The sequence below is a fragment of the Centropristis striata genome, chromosome 20 (genome assembly GCF_030273125.1).
Source record: "Centropristis striata isolate RG_2023a ecotype Rhode Island chromosome 20, C.striata_1.0, whole genome shotgun sequence".
NCBI lineage: Eukaryota > Metazoa > Chordata > Actinopteri > Perciformes > Serranidae > Centropristis > Centropristis striata.
In genome coordinates this window covers 24,884,649-24,908,405 of record NC_081536.1, presented here as the reverse complement: position 1 = coordinate 24,908,405, position 23,757 = coordinate 24,884,649, and the positions used below count along the sequence as shown (strand labels likewise).

The following is a 23,757-nucleotide window of genomic DNA, read 5'->3' as shown; positions in this document are numbered from 1 at the left end:
TCTATGTGTATTCCCTGTTATAGTCTGACAACCTGTGGTGATTCCTGCCTCTGTGCCAATGCTGTGCTCTGAGGACAATACCATGTTGTGAGGGTAATTTGACTATGTTCGAGTGTGGTCTGGCTGGTTTTGCATGCAGGTTGTTGACATGGAGCTCACACACACAGATTCATGGTAACATGCAAATGGACGTTTGGAACCAAATAACTTGACAGACTTACACAGAGAGGGCAGGCAATCTGGGCCTAGAGGTTAGGAATCGGGCTTGCAACCTGAGGGTCGCCTGTTCAAATTATCATTATCTAGTCAGATAGTTTTCTATTCGTATGTATAATTTCTTCAAATATGGCTAATTGGTCCACTTGGACTCAAGGATAAACTGATTCTTGGAGGTAACATTCAAAGGTTAACGTCACTGTGACATCGCATGTGTCCCATTCATGTCAACACGATATCTCAGAAAAGCTGTGAGAGAATTTCTTGAAATTTGTCTCAAACTGAAGTGGTTAGATTTTGTAGGTCAAAGTTTAAGGTCACTGTACTTTGACCCTGTGTCTTAAGCGTAACAGCTGTGATGTTTAAGTCATGCAACCGTGGTGTAGTTTGCATAAGCATAGCATAACATTAGCTTTTTACTTTCGTCGTCTGCATTAACGCTTTAAACATAATAATGATAGATCTTGAGGACTTCCGGTGAGCGTTTCAAAATGGCACATAGGGAGAAAGCTCTCCCGATCAATTTAATAGAAAAACCCACCAAACTATGAATATTACTATCACAAGAAACTAATATGACTTAGAATGAGAGGGACAAGAATCAAGAAAAAATTGCGGGGAAATAAAAAACAGGAAAACAATATTCAAGACAAGGAGAAGGGGAAAGAAACAACGAACAACACAGCTAGCACGGAGGAGAACCCCTCAACGACCAAAGCCATTCAAAACTTAAGCAAAGACATTCAAAACATTTATAAAGAATTCAAGCGAGATCTAATGGACTTCAAGAACAACATCAAGCAGGAGTTTAATAATTTCAGAGCGGAGACAAATCAAAAGATACAAAATGTTGTCAGCCATGTCCCCAACCACGGTACAAGACTAACTGAAGCGGAGCAGCGAGTAGGAGAAACGGAGACCACTAACACTGAGCAGAGGGATACTTTGCTTGATTCACTGAAACAGCAAAAACTGCTTCAAGATAAGGTAACGGACCTGGAAGGAAGATCAAGCCGTAATAACATTCGTATAAACGGCATTAAAGAGGGCACCGAAGGAAGCTCAATGCTAACGTTTATTGACAACTTTCTGAAGACGGAGCTAGTGCTGGACAGTGCAGCCCACCGGTCTATCGGCCCAAAGCCTCAGGATGAAGCAGTTTCCAGGTCTATCCTAGTCAACTTTCAGAGGTATGAAACAAAATACTGAAGATGGCTTGGTCAAAGAAAATCACTTGTGACGGGAAACCAGTCACATTTGCCCATGATTTCCCCACAGAAATTAACAACAGACTGCGGGAGTACAGGGATATAAAGTAGATACTTAAAGAAAAGCAGATACGTTTTCAGACTCCCTACCCTGCCTGGATGAAAATCCACTGGGATAACGGACTGCACCTCTACAATAACGCAGCAGAAGTATACGAGGACATGAGAAAGACAGGCTTTCAGCTTGACCTGCCGTGAAAAACTATCACCAACTGGAAGCAGAAACTCACCCAGGGCACATGCTGGAGTAGAAAGGACAGAGATCAATCCACATGCGTCTGGGAGAGGCTCAGAGATTTTCATCAGCAGTAACGCTAGAGCTTACATGGTCTTGTAGAACCTGATAATGTAATAAATTCCCGTTAATGTAATAACCCCGTTAATGTAATAAAAATATGCACTTGAGTCCATTGAAAATGTAATAAAACCTGATAATGTAATAACTTCCCGATAATGTAATAAAGTGCATTTCCCAATAATGTAATACACTTTTTACCAATAATGTAATAAAGTATTACATTAATGGGAGGTTATTACATTATCAGGTTAGCCTTCATTTCGCAAGTCCTGATAATATAATAATTCCCCAATATTGTAATAATTTAACAGCAGCCTACCCATTACTTGAGTTCAAGTGGTGATACTGTGTAGGCAACTCTAGCTCAAGAGCTCTAGTGCCACCAACAGGTCAAAGTTGAATGTTTATTAACTTTTGACCCGTTCATCCGTTTTTCTCAAAGGATGTATCACTGGAACCCTTGGGCCAATCCGAGCTCAATGCATCCTCAATGGGGTTTTTCGGCCATATTGGATTTTCCGCCATCTTTGATTTGATCAAAAACCTTTAAAAGGCCTCTCTTATCACAAATTTTGTCTAACTTTCTCTAAACTTGGCCCAGATGATCTTCCGACCATGACACACAAATGCATTTAACATCTTCTTGAAATTCAAAGGCACTTGGCTGTGACAGCCAATCAAACTTGATGGTGAGGTCGCCAAACAGGAAGTAAGCCCATTTCTCAGTAACCCTTTAGCAAATCTTAACCAAACTTGGTACATATGACATCATGACATCATCATATGACCCAAAACATCTGGTGACCTTTGACCTCTGGGGGGCCACATATTCTGTCCAATCTTCATGAAACTTGGCATATGATCTTCAGACCAAGTTGAACAAATGTGTCGAACAGCTTTTTCAAATTCAAAACCATTTGGCTCCCTGACAGCCATGATAATCTTGAGTACAGTATCTCTAGAATGCATTGGTGCAAGTGCTTCAAATTTGGTATGAGTGATGATACTGTGTAGGCAACTCTAGCTCAAGAGCTCTAGCGCCACCAACAGGTCAAAGTTGAATGTTTATTAACTTTTGACCCGTTCATCTGTTTTTCACAAACGAGGTATCCATTACACACGAATGCATTCAACAGCTTCTTGAAATCCAAAGGTGCTTGGCTGTGACAACCAATCACACTTAATGGCTAAGTCGCCAAACAGGAAGTTAGCCTATTTCTCAGAAACCCTTTAACATACACATACACATCTTAACCAAACTTGATATATAGAGTCATGACGTCATCCTGGGAACACCTAAACAATTTGGTGACCTTTGACATCTAGGCGGCGGTGCAATATCGTAAATGTGTTTTAACTCCTATATCTTCACATAAGTGGATTGCAAACTTATTTTTTAATGTCTGGTGATATTGCCAGACCTCTCCAAATAGCTCCAAAACTATTTTGCACATCAGAATTTGGCTGCCATTCTGATCTTTGAGCATCCTGGTGTTAAACTTTAACTCTTATTGACATTAAACCGGCTTAGAACCTAGGAAAAAAACCTGGTCTCAACCAGCCTTGGTGCCATCCACTATACATGCCCCTTCATCATTGCTTGCAGCTTTTATACGTTTTTGGAATGGATTATTTTGGATTTCAAACTATATGTAACTACTTGTGCCTAGTGCTTTCAGAACATTTTCACATAATCAACAGCAATATTAGGCTACAAAGCACTGCTAAAACAGTGCAGTAACACTTTACTTTTTACTAAGTACATAGGTTGGATACATTGTATTAGGGACCCTGTAAAATAAAGTGTTACCAACTGTGTTCTGAGCTCGTTAAATATCACTGGCAAATTGCAGTGGACGCCAAATGCAACAATTTTGTATTTGTTTATTCATTTAATTTCAACACACAACAAAAGCAACCTATATCCAGAAAAGCCATTACTATATAGTGTTATCAACAGTGCTCTGAACTTTTTAAATATCACTGGCAAATGGCAGTGGACTCCAAATGCAACAATTTTGTATTTGTTCAGTTAATAACACACAACAAAAAAGCAACCTATCCAGAAAAGCAACCTCATTTTGGAGCCACCATTTTAGAACTTCTTTATGGTTGATGTCTTCATCATGGCTATTTTGAACATGGATTTGAACTTTCTTTCGGCATCCATATACTGAACTGGTCTATAATCCATAAACCAATAGCAAATAGACAATGTATTATCGTTATTGAATGTGAATATTATATGAAATAACTTCACTAACCAAAGCCTCATTTGCCCTCCATGTTTTAGTAGATAGACTGATTGAAGTAAATATAGAATATAAAATACATTTATAATAAAACAAGGGACTTTATACACTGGACAGCTATCGATAAGCCTTTGGTACCAGCATGTAGTTAGAAAAACTATGTAGGTAATGCAATACTTGTAATGTAATACTATATTTTTGATTATTCATATTAGTAGTAATAATATATTACTGGAGATGATTAAAGACAATAATAGTAGTAATAATAATAACAACTAGAAACAACTAGAGTGGATGCAATATACTGGCTAAAATGTTGCAATGTTGCTGAGCTCACTGAGCTAGCTGCTTAATTTGAAACACGTGCATCAAGGACATATAAGGAGAGACCTTTGACCTTCATCATCAAATCAATTAATCTTTAAGTCCCTACAAACACTCATACCAAATTTGAAGCACTTGCACCAATGCATTCTAGAGGTATTACACTCAAGATTATAAGATTATAGTTACAATTTTAAATGTATTCACATCAAATAGTGACATAATAAGAGAGAAAAAACAATATCTCACCATAACCTCCTGGCTTGTTGAGGTGTCTAGTGCAGTAACTGTCCTGGTTACAAATATACTTCTTATCATTCTGAGTAAGACATAATCACACATAAACACACATTAAAATTGAATAAACAATGACAGTTTTTTCATCAATTGAATTATGGTGTGGAATGAGCCAGGGGAACTTAAAGTAGGAACCCACAGAGCATCATCACCCAACTCTGCAATTCCTTTCAGTCCCATGGAGATTGAAGAATCTTGATTTTAGTTATGGCCACAATTTTACTGTTAATGAGCTGTCCCCTCAACTATAGCATGTGACACAGAAATGCAGTGCCGCCCACCTTCCTACAAGTGCTGACTGCACTTAGATTTTATGAAAAGGCAGCTTTTTAAATAAATCAGACAACAGCATAAGTGTCCCTTACGGAAGCCCTCAATGGCCATGCATTCATATATATTTTTCCCCGAGATAACAAGATAATTATCTCGTTATTATCTCGTTATCTCGAGACAGTTGTTTTCCAGAGATAATGAGATCATTTTCTCGAGATCTGTAGTCCAGACGCGTAGCCAGTAATGGGCCTACTCACTGCTTACTCATGGGCCCACCCAGCCAAGTTTGATAAAAACATATTTCTTACAACGGCTGGCAGCTCAATCTTAAACAGTACAAGTTAACACTGGCGTGAGACAACTGAAAGTCTAAAGGCCGGTGTTGTGTCCTTACTGGTTTCGACACTAACTGGTTGCCGTAGGCTATGATCTGCGCATTTTCTGTTACGCATGAGCTGTACTGAAACCATTTGCCATTTGTTAATGTGAGAATTCTGTCTGATGCAGGCCTATGTTATACTGTGCGTTGACACCTTAACTACCGTTTAATACTGTAAGAAATAAAGCATGAAAATCATAAACATCTAAGTGCAATCAGCACTTGTAGGAAGGTGGGTGGCAATGTATTTCTGTGTCATGTGCTATAGTTGAGCCGCAAATATAACCACCACACAATAAAGGAGTGTAAATAAACATTTCCTTTGTAAAATGTAAAATCAAAAACTGTAATATTAATTAATAAATAAATGCAGGCTATTCAAAATGCACTTCATCTTAAAATGAAGCGTAGAAGAAGTTATCTTCTTCCATTTTTCCAACCTGTGTTATGATGACGGGTTGTTTAGCTCCACGCTCATTTAAACTTGCTGCAATTTTTGTTCAACGCAACTCAAAATATTATAACATTTTCCCCAACTTATGTGCTTTCTGCCTCTGATCCTGAGCCTGTCATCATCCTCTTTGCTCTTAAAAGTGTAAGCTTGCGCATAACTTTGTTGCATTATACTGAAACTGTGTTCAGGTTAATTCAAATGCGAGACCGCATTGTTGTGATGGTGATTATTTAATGATATATGTGTTTTCATTTGAGCATGATTAAACATGCCGCCTTTAATATGGCTATAAAAAAGCTTATTGCGGTTTTTTTTTTTTGAAGGTGTGGGGGATTGGGGGTGCGTCAACACGGTTGGGACATAGAAGGGGGTGCGCGGCTAAAAACGTTTGGGAACCGCTGAGTTAGAGTAAACTGTTTTCAGTTAAAATGTCTGTGTTGGAGGAGGGGGGGCTTTGGTAACTAAGCAACCAGGTGGCCAGGTGGAGTCGACCAATCAGAGCAGAGCAATCAACTGAAATTTACTGACGGTGGAGACAGTTCCGCCACACTGAGCTGCCAGAGGTCGACAAACTGGAAATTCTGGCCTCGAACAGAAAGCATTTTTGGCAAAACCATAATACCTATCATTGATCCGACTTCACTTTGAGTGTCCTGAGTTCTTCCTGAACGTCTACATATGTTGTTGTTTTTTTTAAGAAAAATGAAAAATGTTACATCCCCCCTTTTTCAGAAATTTTCCTACGTTTCTATGTATAAATTATTTCTGTAGAGTGGAATTTGCGGCCTGGAGAGCAGTTTTCAAATGTATATTTTTACAATTCTTTCTCTCCCTCTACACTCTGCGTGATGACCTCATCACTCTAGACTCTCCATAGGGTTACATAGGGGGGCTTTTTTGAACAGTTTTTGCCCAATAATTTGAAAACCGTTTGTCGAAACCCTTTGAAAAGTCATAGCACACTTGTCATGGGCAAGCCGGTCGTTTTCATAACTTTTTTGTGTATGTGCGGCCAAAACTCTGGGAGGAGTAGTCGACCGAATAAAGACCACGGAAGAAACGGAAGAATAACTAGAAAATTTCTAAAGAAATTTTGATTGTGTGCTTGCCTCTGGCCCATCATTCTCGTGGCTCAAATCAACAGTCAAACAGGGACTCTGTCCTGAGTTCACAGACACCTCATACAAGTCTGTAGGACAAACGGTTCACAAGTTAGTAAAAGGGGGCGTGGTCACTCAAAGGGGGCGTGGCTTGAATCAGCAGTTAAATAGGGACTCTGTCCTGAGTTCACAGACACCTCATACAAGTCTCTAGGACAAACGGTTCATTAGTTATGAAAGGGGGCGTGGCTAATCAAAAAGGGCGGGAATTTATGAAACATTATTATGTATAAGTGGTCAGTGATGAACCATCATCATGCTTGGCAAGTTTGAGGAAGATTGGACAATGTATGGTCAAGTTATAAGGTCTGTTTACTTAGAGTAAACTGACAGTTATCAGTTAGAATGTCTGTGTTGGAGGAGGGAGGGGGGAGGGGGGAGGCTTTGGTAGCTAAGCAACCACGTGGCCAGGTGGAGTCGACCAATAAGAGCAGAGCAATCAACTGAAATTAACTGCTGTTGGAGAAAGTTCCGCAGACAGAGGTGGACAAACTGAAAATTCTGGCCTCGAACAGAAAGCATTTTTGGCAAAACCATAATATCTATCATTGATCCGACTTCACTTTGAGCGTCCTGAGTTCTTCCTGAACATCTACATATGTTTTTTTTTAAGAAAAATGAAAAAATAGCTTTGTTAGAGCGATTTCAAAAAACTGTTAAATTTTTTTTTGGGAGAAATCTTCCTGCATTTTTAATATGGGAGCCGATGAGGCAGTTGCTGCGTTTTGTTTGTGCATCTGTGCGTCCTGCGCCCAAACTATAACTCTGACAGCTTTACCAGAGGATTGTGAGTAAGAGGACAAATTTTCCTACGTTTCTATGTATAAATTATTTCTGTAGAGTGAAATTTGCGGCCTGGAGCGCAGTTTTCAAATTTATTTTTTGACAATTCATTCTCTCCCTCTACACTCTGTTTGATGACATCACCACTCTAGACTCTCCATAGGGTTACATTGGGGGGATTTTTTGACGTGTTTTTGCCCAATAATTTGAAACCCGTTTGTCGAAAACCTTATAAAAGTCATAGCACACTTGTCATGGGGAAGCCGGTCGATTTGATACCTTTTTTGTGTATGTGCGACCAAAACTCTGGGAGGAGTAGTCGACCGAAAAATGACACGGAAGAAACGGAAGAATAATAAAAATAGTCCCGGTGAATAGTAGTTAGTGTGCTTTTGCAAGCACACAAAACTAGAAAATTTCTAAAGAAATTTTGATTGTGTGCTTGCCTCTGGACCGTGACTCTTGTGGCTTATCAAAGGGGGCAGGGATCAAACAGGGACTTTCTGCTGAGTACACTGACACCTCATACAAGTCTCTAGGACAAACGGTTCATCAGTTAGAAAACGGTGTGCCGCTAATCAAAGGGGCAGGGTTATCAATCACCAGTTAAACAGGGACTCTATGCCGAGTAATCTGACACCTTATACAAGTTTCTAGGACAAACGGTTCATTAGTTAGTAACAGGGGGCGTAGCCAAGCAACCAGGTGGCCAGGTGGAGTCGACCAATCAGAGCAGAGCAATCAACTGAAATTAACTGACAGTTCCGCCACACTGAGCAGCCAGAGGTCGACAAACTGAAAATTCTGGCCTCCAACAGAAAGCATTCAAAACCATAATACCTATCATTGATCCGACTTCACTTTGAGCGTCCTGAGTTCTTCCTCAACGTCTACATATATTTTTTTTTAAGAAAAATTAAAAAATAGCTTTGTTAGAGCGATCTAAAAAAACTCTTACATCTCCTTCTTTCAAAAATCCTCCTGCGTTTTTAATATGTGAGCCAATGAGGCAGTTTGTGCGTGTTGGTGGTGCATCTCTGCGTCTTACGCCCAAACTATAACTCTGACAGCTTTACCAGAGGATTGTGAGTGAGAGGACAAATTTTCCTACGTTTCTATGTATAAATTATTTCTGTAGAGTGAAATTTGCGGCCTGGAGCGCATTTTTCAAATTTATTTTTTGACAATTCTTTCTCTCCCTCTACACTCTGCTTGATGACATCACCACTCTAGAGTCTCCATAGGGTTACATTGGGGGGATTTTTTGACGTGTTTTTGCCCAATAATTTGAAAACCGTTTGTCGAGCCGGTGAATAGTAGTTAGTGTGCTTTTGCAAGCAAGCACACAAAACTACAAAATTTCTAAAGAAATTTTGATTGTGTGCTTGCCTCTGGACCATCATTCTCGTGGCTTAAATCAGCAGTTAAACAGGGACTCTGTCCTGAGTTCACAGACACCTCAAACAAGTATCTAGGACGAACGGTTCATTAGTTAATGAAGGGGGCGTGGTTAATCAAAAGGGGCGGGGCTTTATGAAATATTGTTATGTAGAACTGGTCAGTGATGAACCATCATCATGCATGACAAGTTTGAGGCAGATAGGACAATGTATGGTCAAGTTATAAGTTCTCATGTTTTATGAAAAAACGCCATGTCTGTTGAGTTAGAGCAGTATGGCGTCATGTTTGAGTCAAAAGTCGCGCCAGCGATAACACATCTGCACGCGCATTTATTTCGTGTCACGCGCGCAGATTTCAACTGCCGCGCGCACTTGTTTGATATTCGCGCACATATTCAGAAACTGAGTGAAGCAGATTCTCCTCCGTGCTCGCTCGCGGTGGAGCTCTGCTCGCGCGGAGCAAGGACTTTTTACACATTGGGGGCGGGGCCAAGGCTGACCCCAGGCCTCTTATGATTGGTCATTTTCCAGCCCTCCACGTGGGTGCCTTTTCAGTTTACTGCTGACAGCTGGTAGCGGCGGCATCATCTACAACAGCGGTTCCCAAACTTTTTTAGCCGTGCACCCCCTTCTACGTCCCAACTGGGTTGACGCACCCCCAATCCCTTATACCTTCAAAAAAACAAAATGCAATAAGATTTTTTATAACCATATTAAAGGTGGAGGATGATGACAGGCTCAGGATCAGAGGCAGACAGCAGATCAGTTGGGAAAATGTTATAATATTTTGAGCTGCGTTGAACAAAAATTGCAGCAAATTTAAATGAGCGTGGAGTGAACACAACCCTGTCATCATAACACAGGTTGGAAAAATGATACAAAAACAAGAAGATAACTTCTTCTACGCTTCATTATAAGATCAAAAACAACCAAAAATAGATGCAAAAATGACCAAAGATGACACAAAATTATCAAAATAGACACAAATTGACCAAAAATACATGTAAAAATGACCAAACAACCAAAAAATAGATGCAAAAATGACCAAAATAGATGCAAAAATGAACAAGAAATGACACAAAATTGAATAGCCTGTATTTATTAATTAATTAATAACACGTCTTTATTGTGTGGGGGGAAAAAATGTAATTGTGTCATTATCAGACCGCCATTATATTTTTCATCTCGTGCACCCCCTAGCAGCGGCTCACGCACCCCCAGGGGTCCACGCACCACACTTTGGGAATCCCTGATCTACAACAACAACGTTTGTTTCATGACGTGGAGCCGGAGCTCGTCTGGGGGGCGGAGCGGGTCGGCAGCACCTGGTGTCGGTGTGTTCTGAGTCTATCTGCTGTCAGGAGGCTGACCTGGACCATACCATGCGTGGTGAAGCATGTGTAACAAATGTTCGCACATTTGGAGTACTGTGCCGGGAAGAGGACGTGCTGTCCCTGAAGGATGTCCGAGCGGAGACACCGGAGCGTCCTGTCAACAGCAGGTAACTAGATCAAGCTAACTAACGTCAGTAATCGCCGGTGGTTTAACGTAAAACAGCGTAAAATAAGCGTACAGAGCACCAGGGACTGTCACCCTATAAATTAACCTTATATTAGCTTGTTGCACAACTACACACAACTATTTTATGAATGTAATCATTTGAGACAGCATGACTAGCAGTTCTGGAGTTGATATGTATGAATACATGTCGTAAAACTAAATCTAACCAATACATATTTTTATCAGTCTCTTTTGATTGACTGCATCCAGGCAGTTAACCCTTTGGGCCAGGGGGCATTTGGGGAAGAAGAACAGGATTCATTCATTCACCTTTATTTAACCAGGCAGGTCATTAAGAACAAATTCTTATTTACAATGGCGGCCTGACAAGTAGTGGAGCGGCTAAGTGATATAATCTTTCAGTTTATGATACAAGCGTGAAAATTGGCATGAACACTCTCCATGGGTCACTTGACAAGAAAATTGTCCGAGACATTTAAAATTTTAAGATGGCGGCCATTTTTCAAGATGGCCGACATCTAAGTGGAGCAGTTAAGTGATGTAATGGTTTATTTGGTGATACAAGCATACAAATTGGCATGAGCAGTCTCTGTTGGTCACTTGACAATAACCCACCCACAGTTACTTGAAATTCCAAGATGGCGGCCATTTTTCAAGATGGCCGACACCTTAGTGGAGCAATTGAATGATATAATCGTTTATTTGGTGCTACAAGCAAAAAAATTGGCATGAGCAGTCTCCATGGGTCACTTAACAAGAAAATTGTCCGAGACATTTGAAATTGTAAGATGGCGGCCATTTTTCAAGATGGCCGACACCATAGTGGCGCAATTAAATTATATAATGGTCTATTGGTGGTACAAGCATAAAAATTGGCATGAGCAGTATCTGTGGGTCACTTCACAATAACCCACCCACAGTTACTTGAAATTCCAAGATTTTGGCCATTTTTCAAGATGGCCGACACCTTAGTGGAGCAATTGAATGATATAATGGTTTATTTGGTGATACAAGTATAAAAATTGGCATGAGCAGTATCTGTAGGTCACTTGACAATAAGCAACGCACAGTTACTTGAAATTCCAAGAGAGCGGCCATTTTTCAAGATGGCCGACACCTTAGTGGAGCAGTTAAGTGATACAATGGTTTATTGGGTGATATACGCATAAAAACTGGCATGAGCAGTATCTGTGGGTCACTTGACAATAAGCCAGCAACAGCTACTTGAAATTTCAAGGCGGCAATTTTTTTTTTCAGGATGACTGCCGCCTGCCATGTGGACCTTTAAATTATGAATTTTCTCATAGAAATGTATTGGGTTCCTCAAGAGAGGTTGTTTGACTGTGCTTTGTCTGACTCCTTGCCCACGACCTGCCCAGTTTGGTAAAACCTGACAGGAGTTCCCTCCCACCGGCGTAGCTCTCCAGGTTCACCGAGGTACACAGGCTCCCTTACAATGAGGGCTTTTTAAAATACTTTTTTAAATGACTTTTTTTATAACTTACCATTACTACTGCTATTAAACATGCCAAATAAATACTAAGGGGTGGGGAAACAAAGTTGTGGTGCTGAACGGACAGTGCTCCAAAATAATAATTGAGCAATGGTTAATACTAAATGGCAATAATGACAGATCCAGAGGCAACAGCAGCTCTGGCTGACAAGGAACCATGACAAACAGTATCTGAAACTATACTAGGGAACTAAACTAAAAATGCAAAGCATGAATGAAAGCATTGTTACAAAGTGAAAACTGAACATGTCACAGTAATAGGCTGGTGACAAAATAGAACATAATGCGCCGATGTGGCGAGGGGAAGCCGAGCCATAGGCCTACACTTGAAAACACAAAGGACAACAAGGAATAACACTGGCAAAAGAAACAAGCAAATAAGTTCTAGCAGGGGCAACTGAGTCCATATCTGTAGCACTTACACTTTCCAGTACAAGCCTTGGTGCATCCACATTTTGTCAACTCCCAACAACTCTCCGCAATAGGTGGAAGTGGAGTCCAGAAGACTTTCTACTCCTTGTCCTGTTTAACCCATCCCCAGTCGGACGGGCTCGGCATTTGTGGATGTCTCTCTTCAATGCCTGTCCCCACACATATCCAGCCTCATAAGAAGTCTGGGATCTTCTTGACCTCTTGACATGGATATCTTTGGTATCTTTAGTGTCTTTAGCAGCAGTAGATGCCTTTTTTGTGCCCTTTCCAGCTGTGTGTTGTTGAACATAAGTTTACAGCTTGAATGATATTTTGCTCTGTTTCTTGTCAATGTGCTTTCTATGCCATCACCTTCATCTAGTCGGGTTGGACTACGTAAGATAGGCAGAGCATTTATTTTATGAAATAATGGAACATTTCTTGCAATGGTATCATAACCAGTATGATCTTGGTGTCCTGCTGTTTGTTTTCTCAACTGTTATGATGGCTTCTGCAATGTCTGCAGCAAATTCAAAGGCAGAGGCCGAGGGTCTAGCCTTTTACCACCTTTTAATAAGCACGTTGATGTATGGGATACAACTAAGTTCATGCCTTAACCCTACACTTAGTCCAATCGTTCATCCAATGCCATTTTTACCCTGTACAATCTGTACACCACCCAGTTAACTAAAACTACTCAGAGAGTTGTCGTCTCTTCTTTGACTAACTTTACAATTGGCTGACATTGAACCCCACTCTGAGTTTAACAGCAGTCATATATCACCAGTGTGCCCTGGTAGTGCAGATACTCACTCGTGTCTAATCTGTCCATGATCAACAAATCAACACAACTGTATTACGATGTGTTAAAACTTGTTTTCCAGAATAATCTAAAACCCAATACATTTCTATGAGAAAATTGATCTTTTGAGGATCCAGGGGGCAGCCATCTTGAAAATAGAAATTTCAAGTGGCTGGGAGTGTTTTTTTGTCAACCCAAGTAACTGTGGGTGACTTATTGTCAAGTGACCCATGGAGACTGCTCATGCCAATTTTTATGCTTGTATCACCAAATAAACCATTATATAATTTAATTGCTCCACTAAGGTGTCGGCCATCTTGAAAAACGGCCGCTATCTTTGAATTTCAAGTAACTGTGAGTGGGTTATGGTCAAGTGACCCACAGATACTGCTCATGCCAATTTGTATGCTTGTATCACCAAATAAACCATTATTTCACTTAACTGCTCCATTAAGGTGTCGGCCATCTTGAAAAATGGCCGCCATCTTGGAAATTCAAATAACTGTGGGTGGGTCATTGTCAAGTGACCAACAGAGACTGCTCATGCCAATTTGTATGCTTGTATCACCAAATAAACTATTATATCACTTAACTGCTCCATTAAGGTGTCGGCCACCTTGAAAAATGGCCGCCATTTTGGAAATTCAAATAACTGTGGGTGGGTCATTGTCAAGTGACCAACGGAGACTGCTCATGCCAATTTTTATGCTTGTATTACCAAATAAACCATTATATCACTTAACTGCTCCACTTAGGTGTCGGCCATCTTGAAAAATGGCTGCCATCTTAAAATTTCAAATGTCTCGGACAATTTTCTTGTTAAGTGACCCATGGAGAATGTTCATGCCAATTTTCACGCTTGTATCATAAACTGAAAGATTCTGGCAAAAATGAGCACTTAGCTGCTCCACTAAAGCGACAAGGGCCACTTGAGGGAAGGGGAGGTGGGCTAGGGAGTAAAACACAGTAAGGATCGCAAAAAAAAAAAAGGATCGTAATTCCAGCCTGTCATCCACTCCATCAGAGCTGTTTCCCCCTGGTATATCATGGATTTGAGTATGCTTATGATGATTTCTAAATGTTGCATGAAATTGATTGGCATTCTGAGGGATGTTGAACATAATGATATTAATGTCACATTTTTTAAGAAGCCAGGGTATTATTCTTCTGTGACTATCAAAAGTATCAATATGCAGTTACTTCTAACATTTATGGACAATCATGCACCTTACTATATGAGCAATAACCACCTGACTTCACTTATGTACAGTGTATAACATATTAACATAATTGTGCACTGTATACAGCACATAGTGTAGCATAGTTATGGTTATATCCCTATATCCAATTTTTTTTTTTCAAAACATTTTCCATTTGCATCAAGTACTGTATAATGTTTTATTAATGGTTTGTATTCTGCTCTTCACTTTGTTTGTTTTTTTACTAAGTGATGTAAAAGTTGCTAGTAATAGTTATAGAAATTGATTATGATAGAATCTCAAATACAAAAGCTGGACTAGGCTCAAATACTGAAAATTCGCCATTTTGATTAATATAATATACTTGGTATACTGGCGCTACTATTGGTTCATGTTGTTGAGCTGTCAGAGTCAGAGCCAATCAGAGGCAGGAGCGGGCGGGTCTTAACGGAACACGGGGTTCAAGGGTCAAAGGAACCCATGTGATCTAAGGTCAGCCTCAAGTGTTTTTTTTTAAGATAGCTACTGTCAATACTTATGTTGAGTAAAATATTGTTCCAAAAGTAAGTGATTGTGCATTGTTTTGGTTCGTGTTCGCGAAGACTTTTTTTTATTTTATTTTTTTTTAATCTGCCACTACACATGGAGACGCATTTGAAGCAGTTAGGCCAAGTAAAGGAATAGCGCATGCTAAACTGCACGCTTCACAAGAATATAGCCTGCAAGATGTGGTGAGGGAGGTCGCGGAATTTAGGATAACCTGACTGACGTGGAGAACGTGGAGTCACGGTAAGAAATAATAAGTAAAAATAATAATTTCTTTAGAGGTTTGCATCAGCTGTGATGAGCTCCTCTGGCCAAGGAATTAAATGATGTTGATGTGGAATTATTTGGGTTTTAAGACAGGTGTTTTTTCTAATATTATTGTGGTTACTTTTTAATTTTTGACAGTCATTTCAGACCAATCCTGAGCTGCAGATATGTTCATGTTTAGGCTCAGAGTGGTGAGGGTATTTATGAGGGCTGCTGTTTGAGGTGAAAGGTGTGTTTAATAAGAGGCTCACAGAGGGACAGAGTCGGACAGCTACGTTTCAATTATTGTGTTTGTGTATACGGTTTGTTTTGGAGTATGGACATAGTTGATGACTTAATACCTGCTGACTTAACTTGACCTGTCTCACTGCCTGTCTGTCACTGCGGTGGATTGATGCCGCTGTACTGTAGTGAGTGTTGTGCTCTCAGTCGAGCTCCGGTTATAACGGCGGTGAAATTAAAAACACTCCAGCGTCTGTACTTAGCATTTTCTGGAGGAAGATTTCATAGAGCAGAAGAGTTTTGAGTTTGGCAAGCTAGTGGCCCTTTGGCTCACCAGTCTCCATCGTTCCCTCTGTTATCCCTGGATACAGGGAGAATCTGATTGGCTCCTTGTGTTTTGGCTTGATGTAAATCCTGTCCGCTGGCGGGACTCTGCCTCTCTGGCTTTTCGTCTGAGGTAAGAAGACGTGTTTTACTAGCATACTACCTTGTAATCGTGCCTTACAATATTAGCATTTAAATATTTGAACTTTTAAACTACCGTCGAAAATTTTGTGATATGTAGTTGCAAGTTATTTGAGTTTCATTTGGACGATGTTTGTCATTTTATTTTGCTAATTTATTCGCGGCTACTGGTCTTAGGTCTGAGCTAGCGCTCTCTAGCGAGCTAGCTTTAGCATCATGTCGAAGCAATTTATAAATGGTCCGTCGAGGCAGAATATCTTTACAATTACTCCATGTTATAGTTACCATGATGCTAACAGTTGTTATAACAGTAGATGTGTCTGGTGTTAGCAAACACTATTGATTCTTAGAATGCATTGCATAGTTTTACTGGTTTGATGCCACTGACAGACAACTGAGGTCAAGTGAGCCGTCATTCGCTTCTCCGTAGTCAAGCCAGCCGTCCCTATATAATGTAGTGCGCCCGTATTGTGACATTTACGGTAAATTCACTGAAACTGCTCCAAGAGAGCTGACATGAAGTATAAACACTTTATTGTCATTCTTTATCACCTTTTTTTCTGTATAAAACTCTTACCAGCAGAGAGGAGATGAAGTATTAACGTTACATCAACAGTTACATGTACAGTAAAATATTACATTATATTTTTAAAAAATCATAAAATTTAAACTGTCTGTTTCCAGTCACTAATTTCACTGCAGGTTCATTCTATGGCACCTAAGGTATATTATCACAAAATTACAGCACTTTTCACTGTGGAAATTCATAATAAAATGCATTTGAATATTTACTGTACATTAAACATTTTACATTGCATTTTTAAAAATTCATAAAAATTAAACTATCTGTTTCCAGTCACTACTTTCACTGCAGGTTCATTCTATGGCACCTAAGGTATATTATCACAAAATTACAGCACTTTTCACTGTGGAAATTCATAATAAAATGCATTTGAATATTTACTGTACATTAAAATATTACATTGTAATTTTTAAAAATTCATAAAAATTAAACCTTCTGTTTCCAGTGACTAATTTCACTGCAGGTCCATTCTACAGGACTGCAGGTATATCCTCACACATTTACAGGATTTTTCACTGTGGAAATTCATAATAAAATGCATTTGAATATTTACTGTACATTAAACATTTTACATTGCATTTTTAAAAATTCATAAAAATTAAACTATCTGTTTCCAGTCACTACTTTCACTGCAGGTTCATTCTACGGCACCTAAGGTATATTATCACAAAATTACAGCACTTTTCACTGTGGAAATTCATGATTAAATGCATTTGAATATTTACTGTACATTAAACATTTTACATTGTAATTTTTAAAAATTCATAAAAATTAAACTATCTGTTTCCAGTCACTACTTTCACTGCAGGTCCATTCTACAGGACTGCAGGTATATCCTCATACATTTACAGGATTTTTCACTGTGGAAATTCATAATAAAATGCATTTGAATATTTACTGTACATTAAACATTTTACATTGCATTTTTTAAAATTCATAAAAATTAAACCTTCTGTTTCCAGTCACTAATTTCACTGCAGATTCATTCTACAGGACTTCAGGTATATCCTCGCACATTAACAGGACTTTTTACTGTGGAAATTCATAATAAAATGCATTTGAATACTTACTGTACATTAAAAATTTTACATTGTATTTTTAAAAATTCATAAAAATTAAACTATCTGTTTCCAGTCACTAATTTCACTGCAGGTTCATTCTATGGCACCTAAGGTATATTATCACACATTTACAGGAATTTCCACTGTAGAAATTCATAATAAAATGCACTTCAATATTTACTGTACATTAAAATTTTTACATAAAAAAAAAAATTAAAATTAAACTGTCTGTTTCCAGTGACTAATTTCACTGCAGGTCCATTCTACAGGACTTCAGGTATATCCTCACACATTTACAGGACTTTTCACTGTGGAAATTCATAATAAAATGCATTTGAATAATTACTGTACATTAAAATATTACATTGTAATTTTTAAAACTTCATAAAAATTAAAACTTCTGTTTCCAGTCACTAATTTCACTGCAGGTCCATTCTACAGGACTGCAGGTATATCCTCACACATTTACAGGATTTTTCACTGTGGAAATTCATAATAAAATGCATTTGAATATTTACTGTACATTAAAATATTACATTGTAATTTTTAAAAATTCATAAAAATTAAACCTTCTGTTTCCAGTCACTAATTTCACTGCAGGTTCATTCTATGGCACCTACGGTATATTATCACAAAATTACAGCACTTTTCACTGTGGAAATTCATAATAAAATCCACTTCAATATTTACTGTACATTAAAATTTTTACATAAAAAAAATAATTAAAATTAAACTGTCTGTTTCCAGTGACTAATTTCACTGCAGGTCCATTCTACAGGACTTCAGGTATATCCTCACACATTTACAGGACTTTTCACTGTGGAAATTCATAATAAAATGCATTTGAATAATTACTGTACATTAAAATATTACATTGTAATTTTTAAAATTTCATAAAAATTAAACCTCCTGTTTCCAGTCACTAATTTCACTGCAGGTTCATTCTATGGCACCTAAGGTATATTATCACAAAATTACAGCACTTTTCACTGTGGAAATTCATAATAAAATCCACTTCAATATTTACTGTACATTAAAAATATTACATTAAAAATTCATAAAAATGATACTATCTGTTTCCAGTCACTAATTTCACTGCAGGTTCATTCTACAGGACTTCAGCTATATACTCACACATTTACAGGACTTTTCACTGTGTAAATTCATAATAAAATGCATTTGAACATTTACTGTACATTGAAAATTTTACATAAAAAAATTAATTAAAATCAAACTGTCTGTTTCCAGTCACTAATTTCACTGCAGGTTCATTCTATAGGACTTCAGGTATATCCTCACACATTTACACGACTTTTCACTGTGGAAATTCAGAATAAAATGCACTTCAATATTACTATATTATTATTATATAATACTGTACAGTAAATATTCAAATGCATTTTATTATGAATTTCCACAGTGAAAATTCCTGTAAATTTGTGAGAATATAACTTAAGTCCTGTAGAATGAACCTGCAGTGGAATTAGTGACTGGAAACAGACAGTTTGATTTTAATTATTTTTTAAATACAATGTAATATATTATTGTACTGTAAATATTCAAATGCATTTTATTATGAATTTCCACAGTGAAAAGTGCTGTAATTTTGTGATAATATACCTTAGGTGCCATAGAATGAACCTGCAGTGAAAGTAGTGACTGGAAACAGATAGTTTAATTTTTATGAATTTTTAAAAATGCAATGTAAAATGTTTAATGTACAGTAAATATTCAAATGCATTTTATTATGAATTTCCACAGTGAAAAATCCTGTAAATGTGTGAGGATATACCTGCAGTCCTGTAGAATGGACCTGCAGTGAAATTAGTGACTGGAAACAGAAGGTTTAATTTTTATGAATTTTTAAAAATTACAATGTAATATTTTAATGTACAGTAAATATTCAAATGCATTTTATTATGAATTTCCACAGTGAAAAGTGCTGTAATTTTGTGATAATATACCTTAGGTGCCATAGAATGAACCTGCAGTGAAAGTAGTGACTGGAAACAGAAGGTTTAATTTTTATGAATTTTTAAAAATGCAATGTAAAATGTTTAATGTACAGTAAATATTCAAATGCATTTTATTATGAATTTCCACAGTGAAAACGGCTGTAATTTTGTGATAATATACCTTAGGTGCCGTAGAATAAACCTGCAGTGAAATTAGTGACTGGAAACAGAAGGTTTAATTTTTATGAATTTTTAAAAATGCAATGTAAAATGTTTAATGTACAGTAAATATTCAAATGCATTTTATTATGAATTTCCACAGTGAAAAGTGCTGTAATTTTGTGATAATATACCTTAGGTGCCATAGAATGAACCTGCAGTGAAAGTAGTGACTGGAAACAGATAGTTTAATTTTTATGAATTTTTAAAAATGCAATGTAAAATGTTTAATGTACAGTAAATATTCAAATGCATTTTATTATGAATTTCCACAGTGAAAAATCCTGTAAATGTGTGAGGATATACCTGCAGTCCTGTAGAATGGACCTGCAGTGAAATTAGTCACTGGAAACAGATAGTTTAATTTTTATGAATTTTTAATGTAAAATTGTTAATGTACAGTAAATATTCAAATGCATTTTATCATGAATTTCCACAGTGAAAAGTGCTGTAATTTTGTGATAATATACCTTAGGTGCCATAGAATGAACCTGCAGTGAAATTAGTGACTGGAAACAGACAGTTAACATTTTATGATTTTTTAAAAATATAATGTAATATTTTACTGTACATGTAACTGTTGATGTAACGTTAATACTTCATCTCCTCTCTGCTGGTAAGAGTTTTATACTGAAAAAAAGGTGATAAAGAATGACAATAAAGTGTTTATACTTCATGTCAGCTCTCTTGGAGCAGTTTCAGTGAATTTACCGTAAATGTCACAATACGGGCGCACTACATTATATAGGGACTGCTGGCTTGACTCCGGAGAAGCGAATGACGGCTCACTTGACCGCAGTGACAGACAGCCTATAATGCATTGTGGGTTGATAATCTAGGCCACAACAGTTTTATGATTGCTGTGTTTTGTCTTGTGTCTATATGGGAAGGTGACATTATCCTCATAATAATATAATAATGCTAAAAATTGCTAGCTTATGCTATTTTCCTTGATTAACGTTGTCTAAATGCCATTTTTAATGTAGGGTTTGTGTACAATGTTGGCCTGACGAATTTATTTTTAACTGTGAGGATGTTTTGGTATTCTTATGTAAGAAGGTGTAATAGTAATACCAATGTCATACTCATCAATGGCTAAATTTGAACATTCGGTGTATTTGGATAATATTAAACTGAAACTCATGTCACTTGGTAATGAGAGGTTAAAAAGAAAAGATAATCATGGGGATATACATTTAACCATGGAGTCAGGAGTCAGTCAAAATTTACTGTAATGATGAACTGGTAGTTTACTTCACCATTTAAGATTTACATTGTGTCAATGTCAATGTTACTCCAAACTATTACCATTTCTTTTTTCCAATTTTTCATGTCAACTGGTACCTGAAGTATGTGCTCCTGTGACTAATATTGATGTACTCTGTGTGTGTGTGTGTGTGTGTGTGTGTGTGTGAGAGAGAGAGAGAGAGAGAGAGAGATTTATTGGAAGTTGAAAATGTAGGCTTAAACAGCTTTGGATTCATTCATGTATGTGTGTGTGTGTGTTTGTGTGTGTGTCCTCAAGTGGTGCTGTGAAGCATTTTCGTTGTAGGCTTTAATCCTTTTTTCTTCTGATATTAATACTGCAGTATTATTTTGATAATAGAGGTTATTATGTAATGAGGTGTATTTGTAATACCAGAGTCATACCCATTAATGGCTTTAATTTAGTATAGGGTGCATTTGGGTACTATTACACTGAAAGCTTTTGAAAGTATTCTCCACTATTATCAGATTATTACCTAACTATTACCATGGTGTTACCGAGCTGTGGTGTCAATAGAATTATCAACTTATCCATTCATATTCATCTTCTTTGCAAGCTTTAATCCTGTTTTTCACCTCACAGATTTACAGCTTGACCATTTATTTACTGATGAGTGTTTGTCAAAGACTGTTATTAACATAAACTACTCTCATAAATGATGTATTATTTTTTTTTAAGCCTTCTGTGGCCTTCTGTGGTCGACTATATACCCATGGTCCTCAGGGGTCAAAAAGGATCCCATGACACAAGACTGTTTTTAGGACATGTAGAAAAAAAATATTGCCAACTTAAAAAAAGTAATAATAATTTTATCATTTAAGGCAACTCATGCCCCAAAAATGTATAGATTGATATATAATTTTCATAATTTTTTCTTTATTATTGGTCAATTTTAGTCAAATATTCAAAATAAGGCCTCATTTCAAGAGAGAAATTGGAGGATTGGAATGCACAGAGAAGGTCATGTCAACTTTTAGTGAAACTTATTTTTTGATATTTGTATATTTATATATAATAATAATAATAATAATATTGACCAAAAATAATGAAAAAAAAAGAAAATTAAATATAATTTTTTTGGTCATGAGTTACCTTAAAAAGTGAAAAAAAAGTTGGTAATATTTTTTTCTACATTTCCTAAAACCAGTCTAATGTCATGAGGTCCTTTTTGACCCCTGAGGACCATGGGTGCTATAAAAATGTATAAAACACGTAAAAATGTATGAAGAAAGTTAAAATTTAAATTATCAGAGGGGACAATCATGGATAATGGAGCATCATCATAATCATTAGAGGGGCATATATGCTGAAAATTTTGCTATGTGTCTAGAGGTGCTATGTGTGTATTTAATTCAAATGATTATATTCAGCTTCATACTGATTTTTATGAATAATAGATACATTAATTCAGTTATTTCAAACATTAATAACACAATATTGTTACATTGCTGCAATGCTCACGGTTGTCATCCTGTTCTAGATAAACACTACTTCACCTAAGAGACTTGAGTATCCAGTTCTTCGTTGACCTTCAGCATTCAGTTGTTTGTCTTCACCTTTTCAGGTAACCAATTTAAAAAAAATGCTTTTGTAATGTTGAGAAACACTGAAATTATTATTCATAAAGAACTTTCAACCACTGTTCTGTGATGTCATGTATAGTGATATACAAAAATTTCTGAAGGAACGGTGTATTTGGGATAATCAATATTATTAGTATTATTCATGTATTTATTTATTTTTAAATCAGAGAATGGGGGGGGGGGGGGGGGGGATAGATTATTACTACAAAAACTAGTAACTAGTAAAAAAAAATTTGTTACAATAATTTTCATTCATTAATTGACGCTTGGTCAAACTCTCATCCAATTAAGTATTGCTGTCTCACTAACATGTTGCATTTATTTATTTTGTAGGCTAAAACCTGAGAAGCCATCACCATGTTGTTGTTTGTTGTATTTCACATTATGCAGATTTTTCAGCATGTGGTCCTCAATATATAGTATAGAAGTCACTGCATTTTCTGACTTTTCCAGGTTTCCTGTGTCCAGCATCTTCAAGACAGACTAAGCTAACTTTTCATATTTTTTGCACATTTATATTTAGGTTAGGTTAGAAGTAGATTAGGTTTATAGCAGAGTCTTTAGTTTGTATAGTTTAGCTTTTTATGCTGGTCTTCGGACAGTTAAGTTAGCAAATTAATTTAGTTCAGATCACTTACAGTTGCATATTATTGTTACAATTGAGTTATTTTGTGAGTTATTGTTGTACAGGCTATTGTATATTGCAGGACCAAGTGAGACGAGGAAGACCACTGCTTCCAAGATGCCGCTCAGAAAGTGCGTTGGACAAGTCTCGACCTTGCAGATCCTGCCCCACTTAGCCCAACCACTTCTGACCATGGGGTACCTCAAAGACCTTCGTCAACCAGCCGGCTGTGGATGATGGATAACGCACCCACAGCTCCTTCTCCAGTCTACAAGGTATGGGTTTGTTTTTTTTTCCCATCACAGTGGACACAGACATGGCCTGATAATACAACATCTGCTGTCTTAACTACTTCCTTTGAATAATAAAATATTAATTCACAATTGAGTATTTATAATGTAGGAATAAATTTGG

At 37.3% G+C, this 23,757-nt stretch overlaps 1 long non-coding RNA gene across 1 annotated transcript; it reads left to right on the top strand.

Annotated features, from left to right (window-relative positions):
- Positions 1–10,458: 10,458 nt before the first annotated feature.
- On the top strand, positions 10,459–23,622 carry LOC131993699 (uncharacterized). Its single transcript, XR_009396343.1, has 3 exons — positions 10,459–10,605; positions 22,616–22,699; positions 23,172–23,622. It is a non-coding gene; the product is annotated as an uncharacterized LOC131993699 (long non-coding RNA).
- The last annotated feature ends 135 nt before the right edge of the window (positions 23,623–23,757 follow it).